Genomic DNA, 19550 nt, shown 5'->3' on the forward strand with positions numbered 1-19550 from the left:
ACAGAGTAAAAACTGAAGGCAGAATCTCTCTCTCATGAGAAGCAACAGCGAAAGTGGCAGCATGGGAAGGATATCAGGCAGCTTTGGCACCAGGGAGATGCCTGAATGCCCTGGGAATTAAGTTCTAGCTGTGAAGGCCTTCCCAACCTGTCACCAACTGAACTCCTTAAGATGCAACCAGTAAATGCCACTTTATGGTACCATCGTAGTTCCTGGCAGGTGAGAATAGTGGCAGCCACCCCTATCAGTACAAAAGGGAAGCCTTCCTTCTGGGTTTGGAGGGCAAGGGGGTAAGGCTGCCAAAAGGATTCTACTTCATATATAAAATGAAGTGTAACTTGTCCATCATTCTCCATTTCATAAACTGGCAAAACAAAAAGGATTTTCTTTTTCTGGCTATTTTAGGATTAGCTATTCAATGCTCGCAGAGTTAAACAACTTAAACTTTGAAATTCAGATTTAAAAAGGCTGCAGAACCTCATTTTTTACACACCAGGGACCTTGAGTTGAAGTCAGTCCAGACAGATGGAATGTCCATCTTCCCGCTGAAAATTTATACGAAGAGTCTCAGCACAGGACAGGAGTTGATAGAAAAAATACACTCAAATTTAGCAGCACCCACTGCTGTCTTTCTCAGAGGGGCAGCCAAAATTCAGTGGATAGGAAGGAAATATCACACTGATGCACTAAATGCATATTTCTGAATCGAGGGCTCAACTTCACAACACAGGCATTTCAATTCGGCATCTGACCCATTACATCTGTGACTTGAGAGAGCTTGCCGTCACCACAGGGTGTAAAATGCCTTTTGTAAGTCTGTCATGCTTCATATTGACAAATGCGTAGATGGAGCCAAAATACCCTGCCTCCCCCAAAGTTTTGATCATCCACATCTATTACTATTGCATAAGCCTGACACATCTACAGATTGTGGCCAGAATTCAAGGATGCCTACAATAAAACTCAGGAATCAATTTTGTTTATTGGGAATAACAATATGCATTTTAAAAGAGGCAATCAGCTGGAACTTAGAGCTCCATTGCCTCCCGTACAACGTGGCAAGAGAGGAAATGAGGGGGGGATTAGAATTTGAAAAGAAACTGTAGAGTTTGTCAATGAATCATTTTTGGTCTTTGTCAGCCAAGGTTTAAACACAATTCCATCATATGTGACGTAAATGTGCTTTTTTTTTACTGACACCTGTTGAAGATCCCAAGCGAAATAAGTTTTTGGAGGCTCAATCCAGCTCCCAGCAGACTTGATCCCACAGTATAAAGTTACTGTCCCATCAGACCATAATTGGCACAAACTCAGCAGTTTTGCTGAGAAAGCTGTAAGAGTACAGAGTACAGGATATGGAAAGATTGTGTTGTAACAATAGGCATTCTTGAATTCTGACTACGGTTGGCAGGGATATACTTATGGGCGCAGATTGGAATTGACAGGGCATTGCGGATTCTGACCTTTACTATACCTGGGTGGCAAGCAGTCAGGGTTAACATTGGATAACACTTCTTCAAAATAAAATTCAAAGAATGCCAGCAAATCTCTTCATAATTTCACTGTAGAACTAGAACTCTGAATCCTTAATGCTATCCTCAAGGGAAAGAGAAAAGCAAAAACAAGAAAGTTTCATTTGTCATTATGATGAGCACACGTGTTAAACGTATTTACAAAATATACGCATTAACCTTGTTTTCTTAGTTCTCTGGTGTATTTATTTTGAAGCAATGAGAGACCATCTTTAACCTAGTTCTCACAGCAATGATTTTGCAGGCATCGTTCAATAAAATAGTAGTTTTGCAAATTCATAAATATTTTATTTTTAATATCAGTTCTTGAGCTGTGAATGATGTTGACAGGATGACACTTAGTGTCCACTCTTAGTTGCCCTGAGAAAATAATAGAGAGCTGCTTTCTGATTATGTAGTGATTGTTTTTAGGATTCATTTCACATGGAGTTGAGAGTTCAACATGCTGTGTGGGACTCTGCAACATTCACAGTATGCACTAGACCAGGTAGAAGTGGAAGTTTTCCTTATCAGAGAAATGCTACCGAATGATTAAGCTCTCCAAGAAATGTTCTGACGCCAGTCTGCAAATTCCCAAATTTGTTAAAATAAATTCCGTAGCTTATCTGGTGTCGTATTGTAGAGGGATGACCTAGGTGTTTGACTTATTAGCAATTTAGGGACCATGGACTTGTTAAAAGTGTGTTGCCAACTTGAAAAGGAGACTAAAGAAATAGTTTTATGCTGCTGTGGTGAGTAACTGCAAACTACTTATTAAATATTTTATTATCATGGGTCTCAAAGTTCATAGGGTCATGAAGGACACTCTAGACTGAATTTTAACAGAAATTAGTTAAGTGTCAAATGTGGCCAGTTTGGGGGTAGTTTCTCTCTGTAAGCCCTAGTGAGGTTTCTTCAGATATTTTCTTCAGCTCATCTCATTAACTGTGCATCACACTCCTCTATAATGTCCCACTATCTACCACTCAGGTATAGCAGAAGGCCTCAACATTGCTGATCCTTATGGAATTCCTGACCTTGGCACCATTTTAAAGCCCAGCCATGCACCATGTCAAGCTCTGCCAGTCAGGAGCTGCCCCTTTACAATGCACATACTGAGTGGAACCAGAAAGAAATGCTTCTGAAGGCTCATGCTGACACCTCATTGCAAATACAAGTGTACATTTCTGCCTGGGCTACAGCACTGTTATGGAGAAAACATGATGAAACAGTGTGATGTGGGACAAATTGTATCGATAAGAAGCTTGATAAATATATGGGCTGAAGATTGAGAGACCTAATACAGAGCCTCAATGGATAAGAAGCCACTTGTACAAACATTTAGTTCAGCTATCACCTTGATGGCTACCAAAATAAGAGGACCACTGAGCCCTTCATGTTGCAGGTCCTGCTCCAGCAGTTGGCACAATTCAGTGATGGTGTCTCAAGACATCCACAGTTAAAAATGTACCATGAGGGTGCAGAGAGGCTGGTGCATGTCCAGTGCCAAACTCACAAGGGAGGCTGTGGGCAGTCACTACCTATGGAATGGTCCCTGAGTTATTGGGGAGTGCTATGCAAGATGAGATCTGGAGGTGCAAGCAGTGAATAATAGTCACCAGGAAGCCGCTTTGATTTTCACATTGAGAACTGCTTTTGTCTAATTTCTCTCTGGTGCATGGGTGAATTAGAAAATACATATCAATGAGATGACATTACATATTAATGGAATGCAAATTCATGCAGATTGCTCTCTTGCTGCTCGGCAGTCACTGTTCACAACATGATTGCAGAACTAGACCTCCTCACTACTGCCAATCTTTCCATAGTTCCACAACTAATCCATCAATGCCCATGTCATTGAGGGGCAGGGATGATGCTACCCAATGTAGCCAGGTTTTACATAGTGCAGGTAGGGAATTTGAAATAGGACCATAAGTCATGGATTTGCAAATGTTTAGAACACATTCTAAATCACCTCTGATGTGAGAAAGAAGAAAGCATTCCTTCTTTCCTCCATTACACACTACAAGTTTGTAAATGGTTACATGAACCTTTCTAAGTGCTGGGAATTTAAGCCATAACTCGGTATTTCAAATAAGTACCTACATAGATAGGCATATCTGTCAGAGGGATATCAATTAAAGCTTTATAGTGAAGACTTAAGGGGAAGCCATACCAACTTCTGGTTGAGATATACTTTTAGTATAACTTTTCTCTCAGTGGATCGTTTTGAAAGAAATCTTTTTGGATTTCTAACCTGAATTGTTCAAAAGGAAAGAGAGATTTTCCTGGAGGGGATTCTGATCTTGGATATTTGAGAATGAACTGTTCCTCACATGTGAAGCAAGTGGTTTCAGGGAAGCATGTCTCATAAACCAGTATCTGTGAGGTTCAGAGCTCCCTATGGATTCCTTGATAATCAAGAGTACATATCTAGGCACAATGCCCTGAATCCCTTACCAGAGTTATGCAACTGAAGGCTTCACTTCAGACCTGAAACCCTGAAAAAACTGCACCCCCCCCTTCCCCCCCTTCCCCGTTGTAGCAAAACAGATATTCAGATCTAAATCTGGGATCAGCTTTACCAATAGAGACTTATTGCTATGTCAGATAGTATTAATCAGCTTACTATCCTTAAGACAGACTAGCATAAAGCATGTCACAAATGCCAATATTATCAAGTTTAATATAGGACACATATGAATTAATATATTTAAATGAACAAGTCCATTTCTGGAGGAGGTCAGGTTCCCTATGATTCTATGTGCTACTGACTGCGCAATCATGTGTCACAATTGACAATCTTCATCATCTCCCTAAATGTTCAACTAGCTTGTGATCCCTGACACCAGCTCCTTCATGTGAATGCCAAATATGCTGACAGCTGTCATGAAGTGTTTATATTCAGGCACTCCAGCATTCCTGTCATCTTTCAAAATGTAGGGAAAATCTCAGGCTAGCTCCTTGGAAACAAAGGCTAACTGTCCTCCCGGAACTCATGGCAGCCTGGCTGAAGCGAGGTATAATGTCATTCACATTAGAACAAGGCGTTCACATTAAGTAAGCAAAAGGAACGCTCAGAGTAAGCTTCAGATGTCTAGGTTGGTTGGGGGCTATTTCAATGTGGTCCTAGCTGTCATTAATTGTGACAGTGGATTCTGTCTTCCCAACTTCACAATGCAGAAAAGCATTCAGCTTTGACATACCAGAATGAAAGTGTAGATGCTAACACTGTAGAATGAATATTAGTTATGCAGGAAGAGGAAACAATTGAGTCAACAACTACAGTGTGAAAAAGAGAAAGATGTAACTGTGGCATATTAAAGTCTCCTGAAAAGCTAAATGCTTTTGATCAAAGTTCAGTTCCCCACAGTGAGAAGCCCAGTGTTGCCTAACCTGCTTTTAATATAATTCTGTCCTTGATTCCTTGAAGTTAGTATTGAATATAGGACTTAAAGCCAGCACACTAGGACTACGATAAAAGCATTATGCTTGCCATGTATCAAAATATTAAAACAAGATTTTCCCCAATGGATGAGAAAACTCTGTACAACACTTAAAATATCTCTACATTCTGAAATTCCATAAATCCACAACAATTAAACAATCTTCCTCATTCCAAGTGAACCATCATGACACATACAGTATCAGTTATTCCACATTCTGTTCGCCTCAATCACTTATGGTCCAATTGGGTAGAGTGCTTCCATTTAATGAAAAGTTTGTGTAATGTTTTAACCATCAATGGTATTTGGTCTGAAGTGTTTCCCAAGAAGGAAGAGGACAAGAAATGTATAGCTAAGAGTATAATTGATTATGTCTGGGGATGGAGGGGGTCCAGCAAATTATTATGTTGGTTGAGCATCTTATCTTGAATGTGTTTGACATTTGGCAGAGTTGCCATTATGTGTCAAGTGATACCTCTGTATTAATTTGAATGGGATGGAGGCTGAGCTAAATACATGGGTCTCACCATGAGAGATTTCATCATTAACTGTGGCATTTGTCAGCAGGACACTTAGTGGGAAGAGAGGGATAGTCAGATAAATGAAGGACAGGCCATAGGGTAACTATGAAATTGCTTATACACAGTGCTGACTGGTTGCCAGTATGAACAATGCAGAGTTGATGGACTGTTGGGTGCTAGACAAAGTTTGGGCCCTGATCCTATCCTGTCCACTCTATAAGGACCACAGAAAATCCAGTGTGGTCTGCAGCACAACAAAACAGGCAACACTCAAAGTATGAACTTCTCAATAAGTTTCTAGCTCATTTATGAAGTAGATTTGTGGGTAAGTGTTCCTGCCTCAGCCACATGTAGAACTAACTCAAGTCATTGAGCAAAACAAAATACAAAAGTGATTGGGTCCATAAGGGGCTATTGTCACTCTGTACAGTTTATTCATATTTTTAGTTAACTGCAGGAACTGCAGATATTAAGCCACCAATCAACATTTATAGCCATCTTTATAAAGCTGAAATCACGTGAGTGAGCAGGAGCTGGTACCTTCAGACTGACTCTTTGACTAATAGTTAATACTGTTGCCTTTTTCATCCACACATGCATTTTCTCATTCATTCTTCATTTTCTTCTATCTCACTACTTAGCCTTTTGATACATTGGAGATATCTATGATAGTATTTGCCAGTGGAAGACTGGATAATGCAAGTTTTCATAAGATGCATCTTTTAGGCCCTGAAGGCGTCCCTGGAGATAAAGTGCAAGTATCACAGAGTCTCAGGCTCATGCTCAGTGAAGACGCACTGGAAGGGGCTGCAGGAGCTCAGCAGCATTGCCCAGGACCTCAAGCTGAAGTACCAGTCAGCCACCAGGGTGGTCCATTGCCCGGTGGGCACCCACAAACAGCTGGTCCCCAAGGACATTGACGCCAGGCCCATCCGCGAGAGTGAGCTAGTGTACCTGCAGAATTCTCCAGACGTCTGTAAGAGGAATGAGAAACTGGGCTCCAATGGAACTCAAGAGAGGTGAGACAGTTGAAAGGCAGCACTTGCATTTGTATGGCACCTTTCGCCCAAGTCTGAATAGACAATCAGCCATCTGTTATGCAGCAATTGTTGCAAAGTGGAAAATGTGGCAGTCAAATTACATGCACACATAAAAATCAGGAGGAAACAGCAGGCCATTCAGCCCTTCAAGCCTGCTCCCTCATTGCTGATCTGATTATAATCTCAAATCCACATTCCCACCTACATCCATGACCATGCTTAACAAGATTCTATCTATGTCAACCCTAGAATATTCAAACAACTCTACTAACATCACAACTTTGTAAGAGGGAAAAAACATTCTCCTCATTTGTATTTTAAATGAGTGATCTCTGATTGTCAAACAGTAACCTTTGGTTGGAGTCATAGAGGCAGACAGCACAGACACAGGCCCTTCGGTCCAACTCTTCCCATGCTGACTAATTTACCCAAGCTAAAATAGTCCCATTTGCCTGCATTTGGCCCACATCCCTCTGAACCTTTCCTTCCATCTAGATTCTAGATTCTAGGTTCTACACTCTCCCCAAGAGGAGATATCTTCCTCACATATCGACTGTCAAGATCCCTCAGGATCTTCCATGTCTCAGTCAAGCTGCCTCTTCCTCCGTGAGTTCCCAGCAGATACAAGCCTAGCCTGTCCAACCTTCCCTCACAAAACAACCCTCCATTTTGTAAGGTAAACACTGCTAGCTCCCACAAACCGATCATGATAATGTTTTATTAATTATGTTGATTGAGGAATAGACATTCTGCGACAAGACCTTCCAAACTCACAAACTCTGCTGCTGAGAAGGACAAACAGCCCCTGCAAATCCCCCTGCAAACCACACAAACTATCCTGAACCTTTTTGAAAATTCATTCGAAGGATATGAGCATCACTGGCTAGGTCCGCATTTATTGCCTAGTTCTAATTTCAATCACATTGCAGTGGCCTGGAGTCACACGTAGGCCTGACTGGGTAAGGAGTCTCTTCCCTGAAGAACATTAGTGAACCAGATGGGGTTCTGATGGCAATTGATGATGCGAGTATTCATTTTGAGAGGACTGGAATACAAGAGCAGAGATGTCCTGATGAAACTGTATAGGGGTGGAATCAGACCACATTTGGAATATTGTGAGCAGTTTTGAGCTCTGTACCTAGAGAAGGATGTACTGGCCTTGGAGGGAGTTCAGAGGAGGTTTATAAGAATGATCCTGGTGATGATGGGCTCATTGTATGAGGAGCAGTTGAGGATTCTGGATCTGTACTCGATAGAGTTTAGAAGAATGGTGGAGATGGGTCTGGTTGAAACTTACAGAATATTGAGAGGCCTAGATAGAATGGAGAAGATGTGGGTTCAGAAAGGATTTACAAGGATGTTGCCAGGGTTGGAGAATTTGAGCTATAGGGAGAGGCTAAAGAGGCTGGGGCTGTTTTCCCTGGAGCGTTGGAGGCTGAGGGGTGATGTTATAGAGGTTTATAAAATCATGATGGGCATGATTATGCTAAATAAACAAGGTCTTTACCCTGGATTGGGGAAGTCCAGAACTAGAGGGTATAGGCTTGGAGTGAAAAGGGAATTTTGAAAGGGACCTACGGTGCAACTTTTTCACGGAAAGAGTGGTGCTTGTATGTAATGAGCTGCCAGAGGAGGTGGTAGAGGCTAGTACAACATTTAAAAGGCATCTGGATGGGTACATGAACAGGAAGGGTTTAGAGCGAAATGGGCCAAGTGCTGGCAGGTGGAACTAAATTAATTTAAGATAACTGGTCGGTATGGACGAGTTAGACCAAAAGGTCTGTTTCTGTGCTCTATGACTCTATTCTCAGTTGGGAACGGTATTTTGAACTCTGTCTCTCACTCTTGCACAACTGTAAGAAAATACATCACCTGAAAAAGACAGTGTAGTGTACAATGGGGCAATACTGCAATGCATGCAGGGAGTGAATAGATGATCAAGGAGATACAGAATGTCAAAGAAATGAAAATGTGCCTGAGGTAGATAGATCTTGTAAATCTCCAAGGTTTACATTCAGTTATGCCTCCCCCTGTGATCTGTTATACTGTTGGCCTTGCCCTTCAAATTTTTATCCAAAATGTTTACTAGGAGAAGTAATCTGAGTGCTTTGGATGGAAAATTGTTTTGTTTTCATTACTGGAACAAGAAGGTCCTGTGTGGAGCTAGTATACGTATAAGTTCATTTAAAAATGTGGAAAGGTGGACATTTTTGGTTAAATTAGCAAGGGCACAAAGTGAGCATCATGGTTTTCACTGTTAAACTCCAGCGATGTGTTTCCCAAAAAAGCCCACACTCAACACTAAAGCATCTTTCTCTGGATTGGACAGGAGATTGAAAGTGTTGGACCAACACTTTGGTGATTGATTGACTTATGTTCAGTAGCAGGTTTGCATTTGGTTACAGGTCATTTTTGCCCTTGAGAATATTTTAATTCAACAAATGAGTGACTTGGTAATAAAGCATTAATAAAATTGCAGGAAGGTAAAGTCACCATAATCTCAGAGGACCATAGGGCTGCTCTCCCCTTGGAGAGAGACGACTGGTTGTGAGTGCAATCTGAGGGTTACCATGTCTCAGGCAAGGTACAAGTTTGATAAAGTAGGACCTGCATCATAACTGCAGCCAATATGGGAGTTGAACTGACACTGCTGGCATCAACTTGCATTACAAGCTAGCTATCCAGCCAACTAAACTTAACTACCCCTAACCAGTGAAACATTGAAACAGGAGAGTGAACAACTGGTGTATCATGAACTGGACATGTATGTTAAGTAGTCAGTCATGGAGGTCAATGTGCCCACTTCATGATCAGCATGACTTTTAAACCATTAGAGTTAAGGAAGTGATAATTTGAAAAAGTTATCCCATTGTCAAAATTAAGAAATGTTATGGAGGGTTTGGCATAAACAGCCTGATGACCAAATTAGTGAAACAAATAGACTCCCTTAAAACGCCATTATCAATTGTCGGTACACATTCATACCTAATAATGAAAGGAGGACATGCAATGATAGTGAAACTCACCACAACTTTGTGAGATGTTTTGTGCATCACTGTGTGACAAACATACAATATGATGAATAACTAAGTCATCTGTTTTTGAGATATTAGTTGCTGGGAAATTAGGATAACTCCCTAAAATTAAACAAATTATTACAGATACTGAAGATCTGAACTAAAAGCAAAAAGTGCTGGAGAAACTGAACATGTTAATTCTGTTTCTCCACAGATGCTGCCAGACCTATTGAGTTTCTCCTGCACTTCTTGTTTTTATTTTAGGAGAACTGGCTACCTGCTTTTGAATTTTTAAGAGAACAGACATCTCTGAGATGAGAGAAAGGGATCAGATCATATGAAGGATAGTATCTCTAAAAATGGAACATTGCCTTATTCTCATCATTGTGTCACTGAAATATTCCAAGTCTTAAAAATTGGCCTTGAACAACAATCTCCATGAACATACTGGCAAACTGAAGGGATGAAATTAAATCAAAACAGAGCAGTTAATTTTGCTTTCATTATATAGCCAGAGCCTGAAAATGTGGTGAAATTGTGGGATACCCCTCTAATAACTCACAAGACAAAATGTACTCTAATTTTCCTCCATCCTAGTCTGGACATGAGCTGTAATCATAATGAGCCAGAAAATAACACTGCACACAGCTCCTTCCAAATGAGTTACATCTTTATGAGTTTATAATGCCAAATGAGCTTCATACACCTCTCAAAGAATTTTATTTTTAAACTTATTCCGAAGGGCAATTCCTTGTGAAGTCACTATATATTGCAGCTTGCAGCTGGTCATGTGTCAGATTGCTGTATGCCCACGCTAATAAAGCCTTGTCATCCACTGACAGAATTATGCGTTCACCCGGGCTTCACATGTCACAAGTAATTGGACTCATTGCTTATCATATTGAAGTTGTCAGGACCTTCATAGAGCTATAATTTGTGTGAGTTGATCATACCTTAGCAAATCAGCAGGCTATAACCTTTCACCTTTACCCTGTGTTGTAGATACAGGCCAAGTACAACTTACAAATCTTTTGACAGGGGTGGTACCGGCTGTATGAGCAGTTCAATTGTTTTTGTCCATCAGCTGGTATTGTGAAAGTGGTTATTCAGGAGCTTTGCTGCTGGCGACACAAAGGATGTTCACTGCCAAGAAGTGTTGCCATAGTGAAGCCTCCTCCAATTACATGGGTGGGGTGTCGCTTTACTGCAAATTTGTTTTTAAACTTGTTGAATCATTAAGACAGCCCTTCTCATGTAGTACATTAATGATAAGCAAGAATATCATGTAATTTATTTCATACAGTCCTCTTTTCCTCCATTACGACAAGATACATTACACTCAGGGTTTACACAGTGACTGATAAGAATAAGATAGGTCTTTCACACTCCATAACTCAGAAATGCCACATTTGTGAATGAATTAGGACGGTCTTTCTCAGCTTGAAATTGCTTGGCAATCACTGTCTTGTGGCTGTGTTATCTTATGCATATTGTCCTCTTTTTTTAAAAAAATCGCAATGCAAAACAAAGTAAATATCATATTTCAGTTTTATGCGAAATAACATGAGAGACTTTTCAGTTATATAAACTAAACCCATCAGACAGACTAACACAGAAAACAGAAAGTCGGGATTAATGGATCTTGTTCAAGTTGGAAAGATGTAACTATTGGAGTCCGTAAGAGTCAGTCCTATGGTTGTTCTTATTTGCTATATTAATGACTTGAATTAGGGAAGAAAGTGTAATGTATCTACATTCATAGAATCCCTACAGTGTGGATACAGGCCCTTCAGTCCAGCAAGTCCATACCAACCCTCCAAAGAGTAACTCACCCAAACCCATTTCCCTATCCTATTACTCTATATTTACCCCTGACCAATGCACCTGAACACTCTAGGCAATTTAGCATGGCCAATTCACCTAACCTCTCCATTTTAGGATTGTGGGAGGAAACCCATGCAGACACGGAAAGAATATGCAAACTCCACACAGATAGTCACCCAAGGCTAGAGTCAAACCTGGGTTCCTGGCACTGTGCTACAGCAGTGCTAACCATTGAGCCACCGTGCTGATTCATGATGATTCAGAAATAGATGGGAGGGCATACTGTGATGAAGCCATAAGGTATCTGTAGAGGGATATAGATAGATGGAGTGAGTAAGCAAAAACTTGGCAGATGTAGTTTAATGTAGGAAAGTTTGAGGTCATGCACTTTGTAGGAAGACTCAAAAGGCTGATTATTACTTAAGTGGAGCAAGGCTCCAGTAAAATGTAGCACAGAGGTGTTCTTGTGCCTGAAACAGAAAACCGTCAGCACGTATATGCAGCAAGTAAATAATAAGGCTAATAGAACTTTGGCATTTTTTGCGCTGGCTTGGAGTTTTTTAATCGGAAAGTTTTCTTAAAAACTGTGTAGCGTGTTGGTGAGGTTGCATCTAGAGTACTGTGCACACTTTTGGTCCCTGTGTTTAAAAAAAGGATTTACTGGTTTAGAAGGCAGTTAAAAGAGATTCATTATATTGGAGTTGAAGGCGTTGCCTTACTGGAATGACTAAATGGGTTAAACATTCATTCACCAGCGTTCAGAAGAATAAAGAGTGAATTTATTGAAATACAAAAGATTCTGACGGATAGATGAAGTGAAGATTCCACAAGTGGGCTAATTTTGAACTGGAGGCATCATTACAGAATGAAGGATTGCTTATTTAAAGCTGAGATTTGAAGGAATTCCTTCTCCTAGATTATAGTACATATCTGGAAGTCTGTACCCCAGAGAGTTACAAAGGCTGGATCTCTGAAAACATTAAAAGAGGAGATAGATTTTTGAAATATTAAGAACTATGGCAGTAAAGAGGAGTTGGCCTGGAATAGATTAATCATGATCTTATAGAGTGGTGGCATAGGCATAAGGAGACAAATATCCTACTCCTGCTCCTATTTCCTATGTCCCTATGTCTGCAGAGAAAGAGATGACCAGTTATTCCCACTGAACCATTCTATATAGACCAGAGACCATGTTTAAGCAACCTTTTGGAGATGTGCTAGAAGACTGATAAAATGGCATGGAAGGAAAGGGAGTCTAACGTCTCCCCACTGCCAAAGCAGGCTACCAACATTGGCCTACCTTAGTGCACAGACAATTTTGGCAATTAAGTGAATAACTGAAAGCCATTTTGCCAGCACCATCACCAATATGCAAAGATATCAGATAAACCCTGGCACATCCCATGGTCAGAGTGGGGGTCAGGCTGTGGGGATGTATGTGAGCATGGGTGAAGGAGAAGGGAGGTGGAATTGGAAAGAAATCCAATCTTTTGGGGCCACTTCATGGATATCAGCAACATTGGCAAATAAAGTGAGTACTGCATAGTCAAAGTTAGGCCTCCCCTCCACCACACTCTAATTGTTTGTGCCCTGTATCTCCTCAGAAAGCTGTGAAACAAAACATCGACTGGCTTTGAAGCTGCGTTGCCTAAAAACAGCTATTGCCCTCATTTTACAGCCTCAACAATGGCCAATTGTAATGGTGGCAATTTTAAGACTGAGTCCTACCAGCCCCTAAGGTCCAATTGCCCACCAATAGTTGTGTATCCATGCTGTCAACCCCAGCAGTGGTACTTCATTAGATAGATCATAGAACATAGAACAATACAGTGCAGAACAGACCCTTCAGCCCTCGATGTTGCACCGACCTGTGAACTAATCTAAGCCCATCCCCCTACACTATCCTATCTTTATCCATGTGCTTAGAGTCATAGAGTCATAGAGATGTACAGCATGGAAACAGACCCTTCGGTCCAATCCGTCCATGCCGACCAGATATCCCAACCCAATTTAGTCCCACTTGCCAGCACCCAGCCCATATCCCTCCAAACCCTTCCTATTCATATACCCATCCAAATGCCTCTTAAATGTTGCAATTGTACCAGCCTCCACCACTTCCTCTGGCAGCTCATTCCATATCCGTACCACCCTCTGTGTGAAAAAGTTGCCTCTTAGTCTCTTTTATATCATTCCCCTCTCACCCTATACCTATGCCCTCTAGTTCTGGACTCCCCGACCGCAGGGAAAAGACTTTGCCTATTTATCCTATCCATGCCCCTCATAATTTTGTAAACCTCTATAAGGTTACCCCTCAGCCTCCGACGCTCCAGGGAAAACAGCCCCAACCTGTTCAGCCTCTACCTATAGCTCAAATTGTCCAACCCTGGCAACATCCTTGTAAATTTTTTCTGAACCCTTTCAAGTTTCACAACATCTTTTCAATAGGAAGGAGACCAGAATTGCACGCAATATTCCAACAGTGGCCTAACCAATGTCCTGTACAGCCGCAACATGACCTCCCAACTCCTGTTCTCAATACTCTGACCAATAAAGGAAAGCATGCCAAACACCTGGCTGTTTAAATGCCCCTAAAATGGCTGAGTTAACTACATTGGCAAGCAGGGCATTCTACACACTTAACACTCTCTGAGTAAAGAACCTGCCTCTGACACCTGTCTTGAATCTATGACCCCTCAATTTGTAGCTATGCCCCCTTGTACAAGCTGATGTCATCATCCTAGGAAAAAGACTTTCACTGTCTCTCCGATCTAATCCTCTGATCATCCTGTATGTCTCTATCAAATCCCCTTGTAGCCTTCTTCTCTCCAGTGAGAACAGACCCGAGTCTCTTAGCCTTTCCTCATAAGACCTTCCCTCCAGACGTGGCAACATCCTGGTAAATCTTCTCTGCACCTTTTCCAATGCTTCCACATCCTTCCTGTAATGGGGTGACCAGAACTGTACACAATATTCCAAGTGCGGCCATTTTGTATAGTTGCGGCATGACATTACGGCTTGGAAATCAGTTCCTCTTCCAATAAAACCTAACATGCTGTATGTCTTCTTAACAGCACTACCAACCTGGGTGGCAGCTTTCAGGGATCTATGTACATGGACTCCAAGATCCTTCTGCACATCCACACTACCAATAATCTTTCCATTGACCCAGTATTCTGCCTTCCTGTTATTGTTCCCAAAGTGAATCACCTCACATTTATCTGCATTGAACTCCATTGGCCACCTGTCAGCCCAATTTTGCAGTTTATCCAAGTCCCCCTGTATCCTGCAACAGTCATCCACACTGCTCCACCGACTTTCGTGTCATCTGCAAATGTACTAACCCATCCACCTATGCCTGCATCCAAATCATTTATGAAAATGACGAACAGCAGTGGTCCCAAAACAGACCCTTGTGGCACACTACTAATAACTGGACTCCAGGCTGAATGTTTTCCATCAACCACCACTCACTGCCTTCTTACAGAAAGCCAGTTTCTAATCCAAACTGCTAAATCACCCTCAATCCCATGCCTCTGCATTTCCTCCAACAGTCTACCATGTGGAACCTCATTGAACGCTTTACTGAAGTCCATTACAGATGGAAACATTCAGCCCCATAAAATCCAATGGAGTGATGGACAAATGCTGGAAGGCATCACAGTCTAGAAATCACTGTTGATGACATTAGGAAGTCAATGGTTAATACATTTGTATACAATTCCTCTTATTGATAATTTAATGGATAGTTGCCCAAGTAGATATCCATATTGGTCAAATGTTAAAGGAGCAATAAGGCAGATTTTCTAAGCAGTGGCAATCACATGTCGATTGAGTTGGCTTGAGTCCAGTCCAGCAGGAGGAGTGAGAGGTTATTGGGTCTCGGGGAGTGTTAGGGTGGGTGTGGTGGAAGTGAGGGGATGTAGTGTCGGGTCTGGTAGGAAAGAAGTGGGGGAGGGTCTCGGGGTGTTGGGTCAGGTTCTGGAGAGTGTAAGGAATCTGGGGGGTACTGTAGTTAGGCATGTTTGAGGTATGTACTGGGTCTGTTCGATAGTTATTTATGAGTTAGACTATCCACTTAAATCTGTTTTACTGAGTTACTATTTTACCTAAATTCATTGGAATCCTCTGAAGTCTCCGAGTTTAGCAAAGACTTTTTGAGGGTTTCAAGTGGAACTATTACCCTGGTTTCTGAGCTAAATGCAAATTTCTTAGTATTAATTTTTTCCAAAAATGCTCATCTCAGAATTTGAAGGAGAGAGCTTTGTTTCATTCTTACCTCATCAGTCTCAGCCAATACTTTTTTCTAATGGAGGGTAACAATACAATTCCCAATTGCAAAATTTAGCCTGCATGATCAGTGTATAATTCTTCTGTAAATTTGGTCCCTTTTGAACTAAAATTTAAAATATTACTTTTAATATGAAATATTGTAAAATCTTTCAGTTGACAGTTATTTTTCTTGATGATCAACAAGACAACTTTGAGCTCATAACATATATTACAAATTGAGTAAGATCTATTGTATATGGATTTATATCTATTCAATATAATAAAATAATTGCTTAAAAACAGTTACTTTCAATAAAAAGTATTAAGGACTTTGGAAAACATTGAAATCTTGTAGATTTCTTTTATTTTATGGAAAGATCACGTGTTAGTATGCTAACATTTCTACAAATTATAAGGGAAAGACTTCATCCTTAGTTAGTCTTTATTGTCACTACATGAATCCTATGTTTCAAACACATAAAAGAATGGGATGAATCAAGTTTGTTAATTAGCATTTATTAAAGTGAATATTCAAATACTTGTTGCTTAAAGCTTTCAATGTTCATGCCAACTATGCTTACTCTCTTTGGGATTACTGGAAAGACCCAAGGGGTGGATGATGCACTTAGTATCATGACTATTTATGGTTAACATAGAAGAGCGCTTAGAAAAGTGGTGTTTATCATTGGCCTGTTAAAAATGCTTACTTCAAAATGTCAATGAGGAAAATGGTGTGACAAAATTGAAGATGTAAAACACATCAGATCCCATGGATTCTACCATCAATTTTAAATAGATTTTTGAACTGTTTCAACCTTTCAAAAGTATTTAGGCTGAACTGGCACTGTCTGTGGCAATCTTTTGGCTTTTTACCACTGGTAAGATTATTTTGTGCTAATCCCACTTTTGGCTCAATTATTACAAGTTTCTATTTCCATATTTAAATAAATGCAGTCGTAATGGATTAGAGCAATGATTACAATACCATATAAATCACAAAGAAAGGGTTGGGTGAGTATTACTAGCCAGGCCAGGCTCATGTTGTTACTTTATTTTTGTGCTCTGAACATCTGAACTAATTGTCATACTTGGAATAAGGCTAGCTCCATATTGTAACTAATATTAAATTGCCCTTACATATTTCATAGTATATAAAGCTACTGGAGTTGAGGCAGTCACATAGATTCATGAAGACAGTCTACTAGCAATCATCAGAGAGTTAGGTTGACTTGAAAGCACTTCATTTTGATTTCAAGAGTGCAAAATCTAATCCAATTACATGATATTAGAAAAGTAAGTTGAACTTGTACCTTTCATTAGGCTTTGTAATATTTTAATTCAAATAACGGCTGCAATGTTTGTTCTCATTGTTTTCCAGCAGAAGGATTTAACTTTAAAGATCATAATGTTTTAGTAACATACAGGCTATCATCAAGCTATATTAAATGAAGAAGTGGATAATACAATAGTTGAAAGAAATGATGTTAAAACGGTAATTTTGTCAATGTGAGGGATAGATTTCGTCACCAATTGGTGTTATTATTTTAAAGACAGTGCAAGAATCAAGAGACCTGACAATACCATATAAAAAGGAAAAACCAAAAAAAAACTGTGGATGCTGCAAATCAGAAACAAAAACAGAAATTGTTGGAAAAAGTCAGCAGGTCTGGCAGCATCTGTGCAAGAGAAATCACAGTTAACATTTGGGTAAAGTGACCCTTCCTCAAACCCTGTTCTGATGAAGGGTCACTTGACCCAAAATATTGGTACTGATCTCTCTCCACAGGTGCTGCCTGACCTGCTGAGCTTTTCTGGCAATTTTTATTTTTGTTATTACCATATACAAATTATGTATTTGGTAGCTGGAGTAACTGATACTGTCATCAAAGAAATGTATTTGGATTGTTGGTTTTATAAATAGAAATAGAGAGCACAAAACTATGGAAGTTTTACTACACATTTAGGGGTCAGTACTCAGGCTGCAGCTAGAGTACTGTGTATAACTCTGGACCTCGCACATTTGGAAAAATGACAAGATTTTGGAGAGTTAAGTGGAGATACTTGTAAATCTGGGCTGTTCCTTTTTCTTGGAGAATGTTTAGAGGACATTTAATGAAGGTGTTCAAAGTGGTTTAATGGAATAAATGAGGAGAAACTGTTTCCAATGGCTGAAGGGCGAGTAACCAAATGACAGAGATTTAAAATAGCTGGTAAAACAAACAGTGGAGATGAGGTTTTGCATTCTTTTAATGCAATGAGTTGATGTAATCTGGAATACATCGTTTGAAAGGATTGTGGAAATAAATTCAACATCTTTTTAAAAGTTAAGTTTACATATATAATTGAAACAGAGGAATTCAATGTAAGGGGAATGAGCAGAGACTGAGATTAATTGAATAGCTCTTTCAAAGAGTTAGCACGGGCACAATTGGCTAAATGATTTTTTTAAAGGACTGATTCTATAATTTTATTAACTATGCATGGTTAATACAATTATCAATCAAATAACTTTGTTATCAACACAGTTGATATTATTACAGGGCAAATTAGACCCCAGGCTGAAATGTGGCTTCATAGATCGTCTTTTGTTTTGTTTTGGCATTAACAAGGCTGTTTCTTACTGAAACACAAGCATGTAATGATATATATTTTTATATGAATAAAACATAAGGGTATTAAGCAAAAGGAAAATAGATAAAAAAGAATAAATTAAATATTTACTTTGTACATAAACTTTAAAACTTCCAAACACATGATGAAATCTCATTCTATTAAAGTCAAAAGCACACCTTTATAGATCCCAAAATACCCCTCTCTCATGCCCAAAAGCATTCCCTTTACAGTACTCACACCAGAAAATCCCCTTCTCTAACACCTCAAGGGCTTTAATTTGACCTCAACTTCCAGTCTAGAAAACCTGACTAGCTCCAGGAAGAAGGTATCATACATCTGAGTTTAAACATTCTCAGCTTCAAATAACTTCTTCAGAGCTTTATCCAAATGCTTCTGGTACAGAATTATCACCAACACCTTACGTTAAAGATTACCTTACTCTTAAAGTAATCTAGTGTTAACAAATCTAGTAAACATCTCTTTTCCTCAGGAGAAACTTTACACATGAAAACTTATGCAGAATTCCCCAAAACTGAAAAAGTCTCTCTCTCTCTCTAAGCTGTGGGGGTATTTCACCTAAGATCAAAACAAACAAGTCTGGAAATTTCTAACAGAAACCTTGAATAACAATTGTTTACCTTGGTAGTTTATAAAACATCCTAAGATAAATAAAAACCCATTACTTTTGAAAATTTTCCTCCTCGCAAACTATTCTTAAAATAACACCATGGCTACAGAAACATTCACGAGTTAGTTATTAGTGCATTGAGACACACAATAAAATCCATATGTCACTTCAAAGTTAATACAAATTATATTAAAAATATGTATAAATCACACAATCTACATCACTCTTTCTATCTAGTAATATTATGACAACTAAAACAGAAAATCAAAGTACCAAGAGTCTAACATTGACCTCCAGAAGATTAAATTCTTTAAACTGAGTTAATCAGTTTACTTTCTTTTATAGATTGATACCTTTCTTCTGAAGTCTTTATAAAAAATTAGCTTTTTAGACTGTATTTTCACATACATAAGTATTCCTCAGTTCTCGCAATTAAGCGACAAACACATTTGTATTTATTTGCTGACTACAACTCAACAAAATAGAACAATTTATAGTATATTCTTTCACAACTAGTCCCATCCCTATTTATTATTCTCCAAAGCACTGCTGTACATTCCCTGGGGTCAGTTTCTGCTACATCCTCTAAGATACCTTTGTCCAGCTTGCTATCAGTGTCAAAATCTCACATACAAACAGAACTGTTCGGAATAGTCTCACCAATTAGCAGTTTTTACA

Source organism: Chiloscyllium punctatum, chromosome 38 (genome assembly GCF_047496795.1).
Source record: "Chiloscyllium punctatum isolate Juve2018m chromosome 38, sChiPun1.3, whole genome shotgun sequence".
Taxonomy (NCBI): domain Eukaryota; kingdom Metazoa; phylum Chordata; class Chondrichthyes; order Orectolobiformes; family Hemiscylliidae; genus Chiloscyllium; species Chiloscyllium punctatum.